This window comes from Perognathus longimembris, chromosome 8 (genome assembly GCF_023159225.1).
Source record: "Perognathus longimembris pacificus isolate PPM17 chromosome 8, ASM2315922v1, whole genome shotgun sequence".
In the NCBI taxonomy this organism is placed as follows: domain Eukaryota; kingdom Metazoa; phylum Chordata; class Mammalia; order Rodentia; family Heteromyidae; genus Perognathus; species Perognathus longimembris.
In genome coordinates, this window is record NC_063168.1 from 33228055 (window position 1) to 33248642 (window position 20588).

Here is a 20588-nt window from a genome sequence, read left to right on the forward strand (position 1 = left end):
CTATCTCCATCCTGACTCCATAGGGCTTGATGAATTCACGCCAGCTTGCCCTTTGTTAAATCAAGTCTTAATTTACTAAGATGCCCCCTTTTGTTGACTGCTAATTAAAGAAACCTGAGAAATCCTTTTTTAACTCTAGTTCCTATTTTTTTAAAACAATGCACTAATCTTTTAAAACATTTGGTAATGCTCGAACTTGATGACCATTTGAATTTAAAGTTAAACTTAATTTTGCATCATACTGAGGTGCCAGACTTTGAAGTCAGGCCCCACCACGTGAACCCCATTTTAGAATCGAACCCTGAGCCAATCAGATTTGTACCTGTGTTCTAATCTTGCTTGCACAGCTGATTGTTGTAACCTTGTTCTTTGCCTTTATAAGCCCTGTGTAATCACAGCTCGGGGCTTCCTCCTAACCTCCGCTGTGTTGGTGGGTAGGACGAGGCCTGAGGTGGCAGCTCGTTAAATAAAGCCTTGCCTTGCTTTTGCATTTCAGAGTGTCTGAATCTCGGTGGTCTTCTTGGGGGTGGTCTTGCGACTTGGCACAGCAATACTACAGTCTTGAACATGTTCACACTCACACATGCACACACACACACATACATATTCAAAAGATTTTAAAGAGCACAAAATAAACATCGGCCATACATTTTTCAGTGGCAAGACATCCACAGTGGCACTCCAAGTTGGTCTGGTGATTGGAGGGGGATTGGGCTTCAGAGGTCCCAGAGTGTACATACAGGCTGCCTGCCTGGGCATCTGGGGCGGAGGTGGGGAAAAGAGGACAGGAGAGAAGAGAGCAGGAGGAGAGAGGAGATTAGCGTAGCAGAGCAGGGCTGGCTAGAGGGAGGAGTCCAGAGCCTGAGCCCTGAGGGAGAGTCTGGAGCTTGAGGCCTGAGGGAGAATCCAGAGAGTGAGGCCAGCAGAGAAGCCTAAAGTCTGTGAGGATGCTTGAGGCTTAAAGCCTGAGGAGAGGTGAGGCCTGCAGGAAGGAAGATTGCTTCCCTGGAGGTTTGGAAGCTGAGGTGGTTGGAGATTAAGGTGTGGCAGTTTGGAGTTCAGGAGTTCAGGTCAGGATTGGTCTCAGGTCTGGCTTCTGGGTAACCAGCCCAGGACAAGGTAGTCCCAGACTAGCATTTGGAGGTGGATGGCTGCTCTGGTTCTCAGTTTGAGGTTGTAAATAAAATCCCTTTGTAGGGCTAGGAATATGGCCTAGTGGCAAGAGTGCCTGCCTCATATACATGAGGCCCTGGGTTCGATTCCCCAGCACCATATATACAGAAAACGGCCAGAAGTTGCGCTATGGCTCAAGTGGCAGAGTGCTAGCCTTGAGCAAAAAGAAGCCAGTGCTCAGGCCCAGAGTCCAAGCCCCAGGACTGGCCAAAAAAAAAATCCCTTTGTAAATAAAACCCCTTCCCACCTTAAGTTGTGCCTCCGTAGATTATTCTTGCTCTCAGAATATAACAATCTTCCCAGTGCTTCCTGTTTATAATGGGACTCATTCATTCATTGAAAGTAGATGATGAACTAATCGCCAGATTAATATATTCCTTTCACCACACCCTTCCAGTTGTCTCTTAGCTTGCTTCAGATCTGACAGCTGGCTGTGCCTTGCTCAATTTTAAATCTTGTTTGATAATGTTTAGTCCTTTTCATGGGAGTGACTTGCTCAGCTCCCTCACTCCTCAGCCTGCCTAGATAAAGTTTTTTCCCCCTCTACCCTAATTAATCTGATTGTTCCCAGACCATCAGAGTCGCTGCTATATATGACTGACACACATCACCTGTCATTTGCCTAATGTTTCTGATTACATTTGCATGTAAGAATATCACCACTGTTCATTTTCTCTCCAGTTCTCATAATCTCTTCTATCATCTCCCCTCTCCACTCCTTAATGGACTTTTTATGCCAGTTCTGAGGCTTGAATCTAGGGCCTGGGCACTGTCCCAGAGCTTCTTTTGCTCAAGGCCAGCACTCTACCACTTGAGCCACAGCTCCACTTCCAGCTTTTTCATTTTATGTGGTACTGACAAATAGAACTCAGGTCATCATGTATGCTAGGCGAGCACTCTACCACTAAGCCTCATTCCCAGCCCTCCTTAGTGGACTTTCATCCTATCCTGAGTTCAAAGGAGTGTGTGTGTGTGCGTGTGCTTGTGCATGTGTGTGTGTATGTGTATGTGGGTACTAGACTAGAACTCAGGACTCAAGGCCTGAGCATTCTCCTTAGTATTTTTTTAAAACAAGGCTGTCACTCTACCACTTGAACCACAGCTCTACTTTCCACTTTTTGCTGGTTATCTGGAAATAAGAGCCTGTTGGACTTTTCTACTTGGGCTGTCTTTGAACTGTGATTCTCAAATCTCAACCTCCTGAGTAGCTAGGATTACAGGTGTGAACCAGTGGCAGCCTACTTTTATCTTTATGGTTTTTTATTTCTTTTCTTTTTGTTTTTTGTCAATTGTAAGGCTTGAACTCAGGGCCTGGGCACTGAAAAGAGTCTTGTAGGGACTTTTCTGCACAGGCTGGCTTTGAATCATGATCCTTATATCTCAGCCTCCTGAGTAACTAGGATTACAGATGTGAGCAACCAGTGCCCAGCTACTTCATTTTAAACTTGTTATTATAAAGGTGATCTACAAAGGAGTTACAGTTGTGTAAGTCAGGTAAAGAGCACACTCTTTATGGACAATGTAGCCCCTTCACTCTCTCCTGGTTTTTCCATCCCATCACACCCACCATTGCATGGTCCATTTTCACCACAGTGTCTAGAGAGTCCCCCTATTGCATTTGTTTACCCTTTGTGCTCTATTTCTGTGCCCCTCTTACACTCCCGAAGACATATAAGCAAATAAAAAGACCAAAAAAAGCAAACAAAAAGAAAAAAAAAGTCTTGTTTCCATTTCCTGGAGTTCAATTAGGTAAATAGTATTTTACATGATAAAATGTATCTTTATGTTTTAACTCCCAAATGTCTCCATTCAGACCTTTCCCTAAATTCTCCATCCATAGATCCAGCCACAGGTGGGACACCTTCCCAGCTCCCCACGCTGAACACACTCTCCTGTCCCTGTGCTCTGCTTCTCTACCTGGATTGCCATTCCTGACCCAGTGTCTGTGGCCCAGAGGACTGCACTCTTGAAAAGAAAGCGAGACCATTTTGGGGTCCCCTAAAGAGGAAGTTGGCTCTGAAACTTGAAATACTTTCCTCCGCTTGATGAGAAAAATGTTCTCAAGGGATTTAACAGATTCCAAACTCAGAGAGGACGCATGCCCTCCTTCCTTTTGTGCCCCCTTAGCACTTCATCTCCCTACAAAGAAAATGGAGAATACTAACTATGCTTCTTCCAAGCACAGAACAATGTAAGCTAGGAAATAAGTTGGGTAGAAGGGGGATTCAAAAGGAATTCTCCAAATGCTGAGCTGTCCTGAAAATATGAAATGAAACCACTTCATTGACTTCCAGTCCTTGGGATTTTAATCTTCTAAGAGCATGCTTCCTTCCTGTATTTCTAGTCACCCAAGGTTCTGACTTCTCTGGAAATTCCAATATCATGACTATCCCTTAAGAACTAAATCACAGAAATAGAACCATGAGAAAATCTAAGTTGGACCCCTTTGCGTTCTTAAACAGGCTGGTGGAAAGAGCATGGGGCAAGGAGGGCAAAGCAGTGCCTCTTGATTGCAAGTGGTTCTTCCAGCTCAAGGAAAACCAAATTGAAGCTCGGAATATTTTTTAAATTAGTAATTTTAGCAAAGAATGTTGAAGGGAAAGAATTTATAGTTGGATTATTCTAATCTTCCAGGAATAAAGTTTGTTGTTGTTTGTTGCACAGGTACTAGTGTAATATGGAGGTCAGATCTGGCCAGCGCCATCACTGGCTGTTGAGGGCTGTCAGATTGACTCCATCTCAGTTAAAAAGAAGAGAAGCTGACTCCATCTTCACTAAGCAATCCCATGCACCCTGAGCCTCAGGGTTGGGAGTGTGCCCTGTCTGCTCAGAATCCAGGGAAGTTTCCCTTCACTATGATAAGACTGTGTAAACTGCTTGACCACCTGAGTTGTGGAAGGTTCAAGGAACATTCAAGGTTAAACCTGTGACCTCCCATGAGTAGGTGTAACTGCCTGCATCATGTGAGCCCCACCAAATCCATGCACCAACTCTAACTAGAATGATAGGTTGGTTCAAACAGTTGCTATGAGAAAGACGGTAACTCCATTGGCCACCTGCAGGTGACCTAGCAAGCTCTTTAAGTGTTGTAACCTCATTGGCCACCTGAGTAGGGCTGGTTTGACTATGTGATGTTTGCCTTTATAACCCAGCCTGGAAGGCTGCTCGAGGTCTCAGTTTCAGCTCCTGAGTCTGGGCTGCGACCCTAGCTGGTTGGTTTGCTTTATATTTCCCCAGTAAATCTATCCTTTTGTCATCTTTTTGCTGGAGACTGAGTGGAATCCCCTCCCTGCGGGGGGGGGGGAGGGAAGGGGACTCCATTACACTAGACTTGAATTCAGGGTTGGACACTTGTCCCTTAGCTTTTTTTGACTCAAGGCTAGTATTCTGCCACTGGAGACACACTTGCACTTCTGGTTTTCTTCTCTCCCCCCTTCTCTCTTTCTCTGTCTTTTTTCTTCCCTCCCTCCCTCCCTCCCTACCTACCTACCTACCTCCCTTCCTTCCTTCCTTCCTTCCTCCTTCCTTCCTTCCTTCCTTCCTTCCTTCCTTCCTTCCTTCCTTCCTTCCTTCCTTCCTTTCTGGTCTCAGTGGTTAATTGGAGTTAAGAATGTCACAGGCTTTTGTGTCTAGGCTGGCTTCAAACCACAACCCCCAGATCGCACCTCCTGTGCAGCATGGATTACAGATACAAGCCACCTATGTCCAACCAGAAGGCTGAGTTTTTAACTTGAGAAGTATACATAGTGGCTTTACCAAGATAAATGCTTCTCCAAAGATGATAAGCTACATATTTTATGCTTGTGTATTTTTTTCCTGAGGAAAAGTTCCAAATTCTCAAAGAATTTCTTTTTTCTGAATAATTATTTATTTATTATCAAAGTGATGTACAGGGGGTTACAGAGTCATACGTAAGGCAGTGGGTACATTTCTTGTACATGATTCCACGCTGGATAGCAGGTCCAGGAGTTCTAAATAAATGGCTCTGAACTGAAAGCTTGGATCTCAGAATTCCTCTGAGCAGCCACATTGGTTCTTACAAAACATAAACATAAATCTGATCATGCCACTTCCTACATAAACCCTTCCATGACTTCCACTGTGCTTTAGAATCTGACAAATACCTTAAAGTGGTCCTAGACTACTGTTTCTTAACTTCAGCCTGATGACATTTTGGGCCAGATTTTTTTTCTTAACGCTGATGCCAAGGCTTGAACTCAGGGCCTCTCTTGTTTGGCTTTTTCATACAAGGCTGGTGCTCTACCACTTGAGCCACACCTCCACTTCCAGCTTTTTGCCAGTTAATTGGAGATGAGACCCTCCTGGACTTTTCTGCCCAGGCTGGCTCTGAAGCATAATCCTCATATCTCTGCCTTCTGAGTAGCTAGGATTAGAGGCATGAGCCACCTAGAACCACAGTTCTAGGGCTGTTCTGGTCATTGCAGAACAGATAGCAGCTTTCTTAGAGCAGCCCCAGCATACAAACACACACATACTCATATACATTGGTGCACATGCAAGCACGTGAACACACACACACACACACACACACACACACACACACACACACACACCAGCCAAATGTTCCTGGGAGACAGAATTGCCTTGAGTTACAACTGTTGTCCAAGGAGCTCCTTTAGGATATGGGCCTGGCCAGACTCTGATGGCTACTCTATTGTATCTTCTCCAAGAACCTGAGGGCCACCTTTCAGTGGAATACAGTCTCAGAACAGTGCACAGTACTCCTTCTAGACTGTTCTCCACTTCTTGTCACCTGGCAAACTCATTGCATCTGAGTCAAATGTCTCTGTTCAGACTCATTCCCTGCTCCTCCTCCAAAGGCAGCTTCAATACACTGCATAGGTCCTCCTCCTCTACCACACCCCCCTCTCTCATGCCTTCTGCAAGACCCCTTGGGAAGGCAGGGATTGTGACATGTGCTACTGAACGTTAGCTACTTGATCTGTATTGCTGTATGACAGGTAGACATGGTCATCTAATCTACTCCTGCCCCATAGCAGACACCCAAGGCAGAAATCAAGAGTGTGACATCAGTTATATTCACAGGGAGATATGAAATGAATCTGGACTGCTGGCCTCACTCGGGGTTTAACAGTAACTTGGATGGTGATCTGAAAAATTCTTTTTCCAGAACTTTTTTTTCCTTTCCAGTCGAGAGACTTGAACTCAGGGTCTTAGCACTGTCCTTGAGCCTCTTTGTGCTCAAGGCTAGCACTCTACCATTGGGCCACAGCACCACTTCCAGCTACTTTTGAGTAGTTTGATGGAGATAGGAATCTCATGGACTTTCTGACCAGGTGAGTTTCGAACCATGATCCTTGGATCTCAGACTCCGGAGTAGCTATGGTTATAGGCATGAGACACCTGCACCCAGCATCCTGGGACTTTTATTTTCCAGTAGCCTAGGACCCCTAGACACGTTGGGAAGTCTTTAACCCAGGCTCCCATCAATTTATGTCCTCCCTGGAAGGGATTATCTCCTTGAACTTGGTATCAGCCACCAGGTATCTAGGAAGGGAAAGGACACCCTAGGGGTGAATATGGTCACCCATTAGCTCAGGTACTGTATGCTTCTCACAGCACTCCCCAACCTGTGACATCTCGATCTCAGTGAGGCTCCCTCCTATCTACCACCCTGGAGCCTCTAAGTGCAAATGAGAAATGAGGTGAGGACCAAATTCAGCTCAAAAACTCAGCTCCAATCTCACCAAATGATCCCTGAGTCAACTGAGTAAAATAGCTGAAACTTAAAGGGAACCATCTGAACAACCCTGTAGATACAAAGCTCAGCCACTGGGTGGTGACAGCCAGAATTACCAGGAGGCCAGTCATTGGTTTTGCCAATTTTGTTATTATAAATATACGTATACATATATGTTATATATACATATTATTCACTAATTTTTAGTATATAACTTTCTCTATAATAACAACAGCACTTTACTGATTGTGTAACAAACATGTGCTCATTACTTTAAAACGTAGGCAAAATGTAATGAACCAAACAACAGCTGAAAACCTGCCATCCTGAGATCCCAACATGTTGGACTCTCCATTCCTACATCTTTTTCTCTAGTCCACACAGGACATAATTTTACATACAGAGGCATACTTTTTTTGGCTTAGATACATAAAAATTATTAATAGCAAACTGTTATAGCTTGCCAGAACAGAAGATAACTCCTCAAAATAAGCACAACGATTAAATATCTAGCTAGGTACTAGAGCTCTCCAAGGTGCCAAAGCCTGAGGCCATTCCCTAAGGGCTAAAAGGACATCAAAAAGTTGTGTAAGGGGAGGACTTTCTTTCTTCGAAGAATTAAAGATGCCAGTGGCTCATGCCTGTAATCCTAGATACTCAGGAGAACGGAATCTGAGGATTGTGATTTCATGCTAGTCTGGGCAGAAAACTGTGAGACTCCTATTTCCAATAAACTACTCAGAAAAACTCAGAAGTGGTGCTGTGGCTCAAGTGGTAGAGTGCTAGCCTTAAGAACAAAGAAGCTCGGGAACAGGGAGCAGGCCCTGAGTTCAAGCCTCAGGACCAGTCAAGAGAAGGAGGAGGAGGAAGAGGAGGAGGACGAAGACGACGACGAGGAGGAGGAAGAGACGACATCTTGGATACCTAGGAAAGGAACACAAAGACACAATGCCTATGTGCATCTGTTCATATGAAATAATATTTATCGAAATGAACTCTAAGAAATAGAAACAAGACAAACAAAGGGAATTGAAAGAAGAAAACATTTCTCTACTTCTATTATGATCAGATTCCATGTCTAGGAGCAGCTTAAAACTTTCTAGGGCCAAGCACCTATAGTCCTAGCTATTCAGGAAGCTGAGATCAGAGGATCATGGTTGAAAGCCAGACTGAGCAGAAGAGTCTGTGAGACGCTTATCTGCAATTAACCACTAGAAAACTGGAAGTATTGCTGTGGCTCAAGTGATGAAGAGCTCAGGGACGGTGCACAGGCCCAGAGTTCAAGCCCCATGACTGACAAAAAACAAAACAAATAACTTTCTAGTGTGTCCCTACATATCTCCTACATTGAGAAGACAGGGTGTGGGAGAATAATTTCTCTGACCTGTAGGGGACTTAGCCTTGGCACAGATATTCTGATGCGTTATTAGCAAACTAATAGGCCAATGGGGGAAACATCTCCATTAAAGAGTCTCCTGTTTGTTGGCCAAAGGAAGCCACTTTGTCATGAGACTCTCCTCCCCTGAATAGAGCCTCTTTGGGGAGACTTGTTTGCCCAGCTGCTCCAGGGAAAACTTTTTACAGTAAATAGGGAGGTCAATTGAGGAAATAGTAGCTAGGTGATAGTTAGAGTTTTGCCTTGACTGATTTGATCCTTTGTTGTAGTGTTGACTCCTTTGTTATAGTGACATTCTTCGTAGTAGCAACATCCCTTGTAGTAGCGACATCCACAGCTATTGTATTGATATGGATATCTTTCTGTATTAATTTTACTCTTGATGTTGTGAATTTATTTCTAACCCTATATAAACCCTGGCCCTTCTAAAATAAAGTGTGCATTGGTCCACTCACCTCTGCATCCCCCGTGTCCTGACTTCGGATGCAGGTCCAACAACAGGGTAAGGAAGCGCAGGTACAGACCCTGCAGGCCTCATTCATATTCATGATGGCTGAGGGGAAGCCCCTCCTAATGCTCATGCTAAACCCTTAGCACCTCTTGGCCTACTCCCAGATGCCTCCCCCCCCCCCCCGGTCCTTCCAACCTCAGGCACCCCACCTTCCACAAAAACAGATTTCAAGGCTGCTGCTCCTCCTTCACATACTCTTCTGTATGAGCAACCCACCCTCCCTGGAGAGAGAAACCAAGTCTCCTGTGTTCTGGGGACTGTCAGTGACAAAGAGGAGATTTCCAGTCAGCACAGGACTCCCAGAAGGGGAAAGCTATAGCATAAGGTAAAATGTAAGAAGGTGCTGGCACTCAGCTACTGACCATGAACTTGCCTGACCCTGACAGCCTGAGCTATGTGTGCCTCACCCATGCTGGCCCCAGGCAGCTGAGTTGAGCTTTGAACCATGAAGTACATGGTGCTAAGACAACTGGATATCCATGCAGAATGAACTAAAATTGGATCCTTACCTGATGCCGTGCAAAAATAAATTCAACATGGATCTAAGTCTTAAAGGCAAAGACATTAAAACTTAGAAAATCTAGAAGAATCATGTAATGATGACATAACCTCTTCTTAGGCTGTAGAATACAGGTCCAGCTATGGGAAGGTGAGAAGCTCAATTCACCAGGGTCCCTTCATGTCACCCTAACTGACACAGCCAAGGAGTGACAGCCACCATTTGTCACGAAGCAAAAATATCCTAAGATGCTAGAGCAGAAAGTACTATATGTACTGAAATATTCTGTGTGGCTCACTGGTCCTGAAACACCATATTCCCAAATTGGGATGCCCTTGCATTCACCTTGTCAACAGGGAGCAGACAAAGCTCTGGGTGGTGACTATAATTGGGTTGGTCCCCCTCCTGCTTGTCAAGAGATAATGCAGAAACATAGCATTGCGTAGAGCACAGTTCAGGTGCAGGCTAAGGCTGGCAAAGAGAAAATGCAGTTATTCATCACCAGAGTACCAGCTTCTGCCAGCTGCACTGCCCTTTTCCTGGGGCAAGCACCTTTGTTCCAACCTAGACTCAGGGGTCTCCCTGGGAATCCTAGGTCCTCAGCAGGGGTTGGCTGCTCACCCAGGGACGGTCCCAGAAACCTCTGAGGACCTGAATTCATTATTCACCTTGATGGCATCTCTGTGCCTGAAAGAGGAGTGATAAGAAGAAGCACATTTAAAAAACAAAAACAAAAACATGACAGATCATGAGGGAAAGGAGAAGAAAGGTGGCAGCTTTCTCTTGCTTTGTGAACAGGCATCCTGCCATTTCATTTTATAATAGACTCTTACAAATGCTAACGCAGGCCCTGCTCTCAGCCCATAGTCTCTAAACTCTCATGGGTGACACGGGGAACACTGCTCCTCCAGAGGCCCAAGATTCCTAGAAACTGGAGCTGCTCTGCTTGAGCCCAGCAACCCTGGTGGTTCCCAACAATTGCACACCAGACACTCAGGGAGAAAACAATCTGGAACACAGATTTGTATAGCCCTAGTTGAGGAGTGTGGGCAGCCCTGAGAGTTTGCTATCATGTTCCTGGTGTGTGCAGGTCTCAATCCGTGGCCCACACCCTGAAGGTCATTGGCACTGTTTGTTTCCCAGATAAGGCAATGAAAGCCGGGCTTAAGGACCCTAGCCCAGTGGCACTCACCACTCACTGCAGGCTCCACAGTGCCCCCACTCCACACTCAGTAGCACCTGTACTGCCATTTTGCTGACCGGAAGTTTGAGGAAGGATGGTGCCCATTACATTTGAGTTCTGAAAGTTTCCATGAATGTCTATTAAGCAAACAAGTATCCTAGGCAACTCAGCAACTAGCTTCCAATTTGCTCTGAATTTCACCCTTAGCCAATATTTCCTTAACAACAGTCAATAGTCCCTAAACACTTACCAGGTGTTTTTCATGCACCAATTTCTCACAAACCTATGGAATAGGTTCCTTTGTGCATGTAAGAGAGAGAAAGAGACAGACAGGCAGGCAGGCAGGCAGGCAGAGGCTTAAATTCAGGGCCTAGGCACTGTCTCTTAGGATTTGCTCAAGGCTACCACTCTACCACTTAAGCCATAGCTCCACTTCTGGCTTTTTGGTGGCTAACTACAGATAAGAATTTCGTGAACCTTCCTGTCTGGGCAGGCTTCGAACCTTGATTCTCAGATCTTGTCCTTCTAAGTAGCTAGGATTGCAAGTGTGAGACGCCCCAGCCCATTATTATTTTGATGTTATGGCTGAGACCTTCCTTTCCCTGCTCTCTAGGAGGAATACAGACCACTTTGATGATACAGCTGAAACCACAGCTCCTTCTGAGGAGTCCCCTCGGATACTTTGCACTCTCCCCAGGAAAACCCTTGGTCTAATCCACCCACTTGACCTTCAGCCAGCATTATGAACCCTGCAGTGCTAACCTTGAGAAAAAGAAGGTTTGCTCCTGGCGTTGGCACTTTGCCTTAGAGGACCTTGCTCTACCTCCCTTTGACCATATCCTAGACACATGGTGGAGAGTCCATGGGAGAGGCCCAACGACCTGAAGCTTCTTTGCTAGGATGCTCTGGGAGCTGGGAACCCTGTAACTATCTGCAGAAATAGGCCTGAACTTTTCCCACAACTGCATGAGATTGGTCCTCCAAAGGTGACACTGTTCTTCTAGTGGCACTAGGTATGTATAACCACTAGGTCCCTAGGAGAAAAAGAGAAGTCACTCTCTTCTGTACTCTAATCGTGGAAAATGACATCCCATTACCTTTTTCTCTTTTCATTGGTTAGAAGGAACTCAGGGGGCTTGCTCCACTACCAAGAAGGGGATTGTCTGGTATGTAAATATAAAGAGATGTGAATTCCTGGGGGCTGGCCACCTCCATATTCAACACAGGAATCCAAGAACTCTAAGACAGAGTTCCAGAGGCATCTCCAGTCATCATGAACTTATATTTACTAAGGAAGAAAAATATGTAATATTTTAGTCAGCAGTTTGTCAGCTTGAGTTACAGCTTTGAAATATTTATGTATGTAAAGCTGGTTCATATCTGTAACCCCAGCTACTCAGAAGGCTAAGATCTGAGAAATCAAAGTTTGAAGCCAGCCCAGGCAGGAAAGTCAGTGAGATTCTTATCTCCATTTAACCACCCAAAAACAAGAAGTAGAGCTGTGGCTAAAAGTGGTAGGGTGCTAGCCTTGAGCAAAAGAGCTCAGGAACAGCACCCAAACCCTGAATTCAGGCCTCACAACCAACTACAAAAAAATTATATATGTGATGTGTGAGATTCCATTGATATGTACAGACCCATAAATGTTGGGGACAGGCCTGCTTCTGTGCATGCATCCTGCCTCTTCACATCAGGCAGACTTTGTGGGCAGGATTCTGTCTGCTAGTCTCCTGCCCCCTACACAGCATAGCACAGTGCCCATCATGTAGTAGACAATTAACAGAGTTTGCAAGACATCCAGAGCTACTCAGTTCTAGGAGTAATGCCCTTGGCCCTAGCCTATGTAATGAGGCAGCTGGACTGACTATGAAGCCTCAGTGGTTGGCCTTTTGAGTAATGAGAGAATTTCATGTGGTAAAAGACGGAAGCTGGAGGAACAAAATCTGTTGCCTTACCGGGATAAAGATAGAGATGTTCTGAAGAAAACCAGGATTCTTAGGCCTCTATTTTAATACATTTTTATTATAGAAATAATGAATGTAGCTTATATTTTTAAAAAGGAAAGTAAGAGAGAGCTACAATTCTAACCAAAGTAAGCTTAGTATGTTTGTGTATGTGCACACATGCATGTGCTCATGTGTATGTATGTATTTAATTTCCTCCCTTAGAAAATGTTTTCTACAAATACCTCTTTATCTTCCTTTTTAAAAAACTTGTGTTGGGGCTGGGGATATGGCCTAGTGGCAAGAGTGCTTGCCTCGTCTACATGAGGCCCTGGGTTCAATTCCCCAGCACCACATATACAGAAAATGGCCAGAAGTGGCGCTGTGGCTCAAGTGGCAGAGTGCTAGCCTTGAGCAAAAAGAAGCCAGGGACAGTGCTCAGGCCCTGAGTCCAAGCCCCAGGACTGGCCAAAAATAAAAAAAATAAATTAAAAACTTGTGTGGTTTGGGAGCTTAAAATGTGATCATACTCAGCCAGATACTGGTAGTGCACCCCTGTAATCTTAGCTACTCAGGAAGCTGAGATCTGAGGAGCAGGGTTTGAAGCAGGCCAGGCAGGAAAGTCCCTGATTCTTATCTCAAATTAATCTCCAGAAAAACAGAAGTGGAGTCATGGCTTAAAGTGGTAGAGCACTAGCCTTAAGCAGAAAAGCTCAGGGATAGTGCCCAGGCTCTGAATTTAAGCCCCATAACCAACAAAACAAAAAGGCAAACATAAAGCAAACCTACTGATTAAACAAAATGATTAAGAAAAGTTGAGCCCAAAAGTATGAGAAAATGTGTTTTTACATAGTTAAGTATAAAAGTGCAGCAGAGATTATGACTCTAATTCTAGACTTGTTTAGTTGAAAAGCATTAAATGAAATAAAGTTCCTTAATAATATGGGTTGTGATTGTGTGTGTGTGTGTCAGTCCTGGGGCTTGAACTCAGGATGGGAGTGCTGTCCCTGAGCTTCTTTTGCTCAAGGCTAGCTATCACTGAGTCACAGCTCTACTTCCTGGTTTTGGGGGTTTTTTTTAATAGTTTATTGGAGATAAGAGTATCAAACTTTCTTGCCTGAGCTGGCTTTGGCCACAATCCTGAGATCTTAGCCTCATGAGTAGCTAGAATTATAAGTGTGAGCCACCAGTGCCCAGCGATTGTGAATTTTTTTTAGAAAAAAATATATTCTTGCTTGTCTGCTTTGTGCCTGTTGTGGTTTTTGTAGTTTTAATATGTATTTTCCTGGAGTTTGGCAGGTTAGGCATTGTCATGTCAGTTCATGATTAGATGTCTCCATGTCCTTTTCAGAAAGAAAGAAAGAGAGAAAGAAGGAGGGAAAGGAGGGAGGGAGGTAGGGAGGGAGGGAGGGAGGGAGGAAGGAAGGAAGGAAGGAAGGAAAGAAGGAAGGAAGGAAGGAAGGGAGGAAGGAAGGAAGGAAGGAAGGAAGGAAGGAAGGAAGGAAGGAAGGAAAGAAGGGAGGAAGGAAGGAAGGAAGGAAGGAAGGAAGGAAGGAAAGAAGGGAAGAAAGAAGGGAGGAAGGAAGGAAGGAAGGAAGGAAGGAAGGAAGGAAGGAAGGAAGGAAAGAAAGAAGGGAGAGAGGGAGGGAGGGAGGGAGAGAAAAAGAAAAGAAAAGCCAGTACCTCAAATATTCTTTCAATTTGCATTTGATATTTTTGGTAACATCTCTTGATTATTTTAGTGTTTTGCCAGTTGCTTATTAGGGACCTACTTTGTATGTCATTTCCATCAATGGTAGGCTAATGTTGTAAAGTACAAGAAAGATTTTACTACATGCAAAAATAAAGCAAACAATGGTATAACATTGGCTCTAAGTGCTTAGGCTGCAAGACCTCACTCAGTACCAATTCCTGGCTGCCCAAGGCTCTGGAGCCCAAGTGAAACACAATTCTGGCTGATGACTTTCAGTGGCCATCTAGACCTATGCTACTCTAGAAAGCTCAGCATCTGAACCTGCCTCCCTGATCTGCTGCTGAGCATTGAAAACAACATAATTTTTGGTAAAGAACCTGCTTTGGGAACAAAAACATCTCTGGTCTCTGAGTGAGTAAGCCTTGTTTCCCTCATTCAGGGGCATAAATTATCTCTCTGGTTTGCCTTTCAGGGCGAAATAGTCCCTCTGGGAGTTCTGGTTTATTCCAGCTCCCAGAATGGTGTTTAGAGGCAACATAGTAACATTTCCTTATTGAGCTGCTCTCAGTTATCAGTGGCCTGTAAGCACATTCTGGCTGAAAGTAATTGTTTTATGTGTTCTTAGTCTGTGTTTTGTTTATTAGTGTGTTTGTTGATTACTGGCTTTCTCCCTAGCCTAAACCTGGAATTACTGATATCCTGTTGTCCTGTTGTCCAGATGTCACTTGCTTGTTAATGTTGGGTACTAATCAGCACATGCTCCCAGCTGACCACCATTAAATTAGCACATATTCTCCATCACCAACTGTGGGGGCTTCAGACTGATTCAATTTGGTCCAGATGCAATGTTCACATGACGGGTAAGCATGAGTGTGGGCTCATTATAATATCATTATAATGATAAAAATTAAATAGAACCACTCATTAGTGTCATAATAGATATGGCCATGCAGAAAAGTGGTAATACCCAGATTCCTGGAAATCTCCTCCCCTTTCTTACATGTACCCTCCTCCTAATGCAGCTCTATGAGAAACACACACCTGTTCTGAGACAAGACACCTTGTAAGCCTGAGCTCCTGTCTCCATTCACTGACCATTGAAGAAAATTTCCAGTTTGCTTCCTGTGAATGAAACTGAAAAAGATAAGAAGCTGCAGATTTGATAAAAGCTTAGAGGTGAAGGGAATTTCTGGCTGTTCCTGCCCAATCACCCTTGGCACCCCTAGGAGATAAGGGTCTTGGAAGGTGTCATGGCAAGTTGCCCAGGATATGAAGCAGTCTCAGAGGGAACAGAAGAGCATACCCCATTCCTGGGTTGAAGGCACTCTAAAGCTCAGTGTTCACCATCACTGTTAGCTACTTTACAAATCCTGGCATTTAAGGTTTTCTAAGACATGTACAAGGTGCTATGTGGCCCACTTTGGGGAGAAATCCTCATAAACAAACATTACTGATCTCAGCTCTTGTTACAGTCACCAGTGAAGTCTCACAAAATGGGTCCTAGAGATAGCACTGGGCTGAATTTAATGAAAATTTACCAAAGAAAACTGTCTCCAGTATTCACAGGGATCGTTCAGGGGAGGTTTCTCACAGCCAGTTCTTTTTTTCTTTTTTTTTCTTTTCCAATCCTTGAACTCAGGGCCTGAGCACTGTCCCTAAGCTTCTGCTCAAGGCTAGCATTCTACCATTTGAGCCACAGCGCTGCCTCCAGCTTTTTTCTGTGTATGTGTTAACTGAGGAATCAAATCAAACTCAGGGCTTCATGCATGCTTGGCAAGCACTCTACCACTAAGCCACCACATTCCCAGCCTAGTCCTCTCTTTAAATTTTCTCCTGCATTTTTTTTGAGAGAATACATAGAACTTTCAAATTTTTTAAGGCTGCACATTACAATTAAAAAAAATTCAATCTCAATATTCTCCCTCTACTTGTTCTCCAAAGTCTCATTAGCTATAGGGACTCCCCAAATTTATTCTCATCAAAAAAAAATCCTGTTCCGTGTGTGTGTGTGTGTGTGTGTGTGAGAGAGAGAGAGAGAGAGAGAGAGAGAGAGAGAGAGAGAGAGAGAGAATATGTCCTGAGGCTTGAACTCAGGGCCCCAGCACTGTCCTAGAGCTTTTTTGCTCAAGGCTTGTGCTCTACCACTTCCTGAGTAGCTAGGATGCCAGGCATAAATTTAGCACGCTAAATTTATTTTCAGTTATGTATATATAATTTAATATTTTGCTTAATTGATATGCTGCCTAATTTAAGTTTGTCTTCTTTCTTCTTCCTTCTCCTTTTCCTTCTTCTTCTCTTCTTCTTCCCTCTTTGTCAATAATAAGGGATGAAGTCCAGGGACCTGCACTGTATTCTGTCACTCAAGTCACATCCTTAGCACTTTTGTTTGTACTTTGTTTTGAATATGGGGTCTCCTTGACTTTGTCAGGGCTGGCCTCAGACTCATGATATTCCTAACTGCTCTTGAGTAACTTGGTAAATGTTTCTTGTAAACTTTTCTAAGATAATTCTTAGAATTTCAGTTAGAGTTAATGTATAATGATTTTTAGTTGGATGACTAATTTCTTTTTTCCCCTGCCTATTTTAAATTTATTTATTGTTCAAGGTTGCTTGGAAATGTATTATTTCAGCCAGTTCTAGCTAACATGTAAACACTCAAAATGAGAAAAAAATGAAATGAAAATCTTAAAATTTAGCCATGTTGATTAGATGACCTTCCTTGTTTCATTTTGTCATAAATACAAGTTAAATTTACTCTCTTGAATTAGAGTACTATATTATTCTGTCTCCTGACTAAAATTTTAGCATAAATGTTTTGAGTTTGGTTTGTGAACATCTGTGTTTCTAAGTGTTAGTTACCTGATGTTATAGGATGTGTCTACTTGATAAAATTCCCTAAGGGATTCTGTTCAAGTGACTTACAGGTAAAAGTCTTTACATAGATTAAAATTATTAAACTAACCCAAATGCCACTTAGTTCAAAATTATAGCATATATTTTGGCCTGGATTTGTTGGCCAGGTAAGGATCTATTAATCTGTTATGTATTAATAAAGAAATTTGAGTAGTTTCTAAACAAATGAAAACACTGAAACATCAATTGCTAAATATATTTGCATACTCTTAGGTTCTTAAATTTTACAAAACAGACTCTATATAGCACTATGTAAAAACATATTTTCATAAAATTTTGGTAGACAGCAAACAATTCAAGATTTCTTTCTTCCTCAATCTTTTTTTTTTTTTTTTTTTTTTTTTGCCAGTCCTAGGCCGTGAACTCAGGGCCTGAGCACTGTCCCTGGCTTCTTTCTTGCTCAAGGCTAGCACTCTGCCACTTGAGCCACAGTGCCACTTCTGGCCATTTTCTGTATATGTGGTGCTGGGGAATCAAACCCAGGGCCTCATGTATACAAGGCAAGCGCTCTTGCGACTAGGCCATATCCTCAGCCCTCTTCCTAAATCTTAAACCCACTGTCTGCCCCCCAAAATAATAATAGTATTATAATAATTATATCAATATATCATTATGATATATTTGTTAATATATCATTATATTAATATAATATTATGTTATAATATATTAATGTAACAATTATATAATGTAATATTATTATCATATTAATTAAAATAACGCATACATACACATATTTGTTTTGGCGCTTTTTTTTTTTTGCTAGTCCTGGGGCTTGAACTCTGGGCCTAGGCACTGTCCCTGAGCTCATTTTGCTCAAGAATAACATTCTACCACTGGAGCCATAGTGCTAGTTCTGGAGTTTTTTCTGTGATTAATTGGAAATAAGTCTTAAGGACTTTCCTGCATGGGCTGGCTTCAAACCACAATCCTCAGATCTCAGCTTCTTGAGTAGTAGGATTACAGGAATGAGCTACCAGCACCCAGCATATTTCCCTCTTTTAAAAGAAAAAATTTGTAAAAATGTTCCCTCTGTTTGACCAGGAAGAGGAGAATAGAAAAGTTGTTATCACTAGAGATAGCATCAAAAGAGTTGTTTTTTCTTTTTAACAGTCCCTGCCTATCATTAGTTTCCCTAGGGACTTCCTTCTCATTTTCCCACAACTTAACATAAACACACACACACACACACACACACACACACACACACACACACTCCTATCAGTCCCACCCCAATCTCACTTACATCTAGCCACTGAAGTTTATTACCTAATGCTAAAATAGTTATGTTTTGTTTTTTTTGTTTGTTTGTTTGTTTGTTTTGGCCAGTCCTGGGGCTTGGACTCAGGGCCTGAGCACTGTCCCTGGCTTCTTTTTGCTCAAGGCTAGCACTCTGCCACTTGAGCCACAGCGCCACTTCTGGCCGTTTTCTGTATATGTGGTGCTGGGGAATTGAACCCAGGGCCTCATGTGTACGGGGCAAGCACTCTTGCCACTAGGCCATATCCCCAGCCCATCTAATGCTAAAATAGTTATAGCCCTTGGGGCTAATAATCTCTTTGAATTTCCCATATTTGGGGGGAAGCCTTCATGCATGTAAAAATATCAGCATCTGTAAAGTTTATATGCCTTCTCTCCTGCTATCTTTGTTAGTTTAATCCACAGTTCCATCAGTTTAATTCACTGAACATAATAAGACTGTAGAGGAAAAACATTTTCCTCCTTTGCATAAACAATAATGTCAGTGAAAACATATATATGTATATACATATAACATATGTACTTATAAACAACGTTTATGTTTATACATATAAGCATATATAAACCCATATATGTTTATATATATATATGGACTCATTGCATAAAGTGAGATAGATAGATAGATAGATCAATATATTCAGCCTTTTAAAAAAAGAAAAGCAAGAGGGCTGGGAATATGGCCTAGTGGTAGAGTGCTTGCCTCGTACACATGAAGCCCTGGGTTCGATTCCTAAGCACCACATATATATAAAAAAAGGCACAAGTAGCACTGTGTAAAAACAAAAGCAAGAGAATATTGCATTTGCAACAATCTAGGTGAACCTAGATGATATTATGTTAAGTGAGTTAATCTAGTCTCATAGAAACAAATACCAGAGACATGATCCCACTCACAAAAAGTCTTTTAAGTGAACCTTTTAAGTCAAAAGTGAACCTCATAGTAGGCAAGAGTAGCACAAGAGAGCAGCACAGGAGGCTGTAGGGGCACTGGGAAGAGAGTAGAAGGAGAGAGGCCAGTCAGTGCATACCAAGTCAGTGTAATTAGCAAGAAGTAGTTCTGATGTTCTACAGAACAGCAAAGAGACTGTTAGCCCTGTATCATGCATTTCCAAGTAGCTAAAAAGAGTTTTTAACTTCTCATAAAAAAATGGTAAATATTTAATGTGATGGGCATCCTGACTAGACTGACATCATTCCATAATACACACACACACACATCACATTGTATCCAAAAACTACATTCAATTATTATTTATCAATTAAAATCAGAAGTACAAGGCAGGCATGTTGGCACACACCTGTAATCTCAGGATTTGGGGGCTAAGGCAGTAGAATTCTGTGGAATTGTGAGTTCACCAGTCTGTTTTAAGGAAATCCTTTCTCAAAAAAAAAAAGATAAGCAAACAAATAAACAGTATAAAGAGATATTCCATTTAAAACTATAATAAACAAGCATATGAAAAGATGCTCCCCTTGGGGCTGGGAATGTAGCCTAGTGGCTGGATTCTATGCTCATTTGGCTCCAGTCCTCCTTTCTCTTAGATTAGGATTGAGGTTCATCAGCAGAGAGAGATGTAATATTCATTTATTCAAAAAATGTGTGCTCGGGCTGGGAATATGGCCTAGTGGCAAGAGCACTTTCCTTGTATACATGAGCCCTGGGTTCGATTCCCCAGCACCACATATATAGAAAATGGCCAGAAGTGGCACTGTGGCTCAAGTGGCAGAGTGCTACCCTTGAGCAAAAAGAAGCCAAGGACAGTGCTCAGGCCCTGAGTCCAAGCCCCAGGACTGGCAGAAAAAAAAAAAAAGAAAGAAAAGAAAAGATACTCCCCATCATTAGTCATCAGGGAAATGTCCATCAAAATCACAATGGGCATCAAGCAGGCCTGCAGAAGCAAATCCAGTGACCATGACTTGAGTTCACTGAGTTAATACTTTCCCACACACGTTCACATCTGCCTCTAGATTACTGCAGCAATGGTAGTAGCCAGAGACTCTCTAAGTACTAGAGGTTGTCCCTGGACTAAAGTGGACCTGTTTTCAATTAAAAATCAGGACTAGATGATAGGAGCCACAGCATTGCTGGAAAGATCATGAGGGCCATCCAGGCCAAGTCAAGGACAATGATAATAATAAGGTGGAGGGAAGGAAAAAAGAAAGCAGGCTGGGTGTTGGTGGCTCACACCTGTAATCCTAGCTACTCAGGAGGCTAAGATCTAAGGATCAACATTGGAATCCAGCCAAGACAGGAAACTCCATGAGATTCTTAGTTTTGAGTACCAAAAAAGGCAGAAG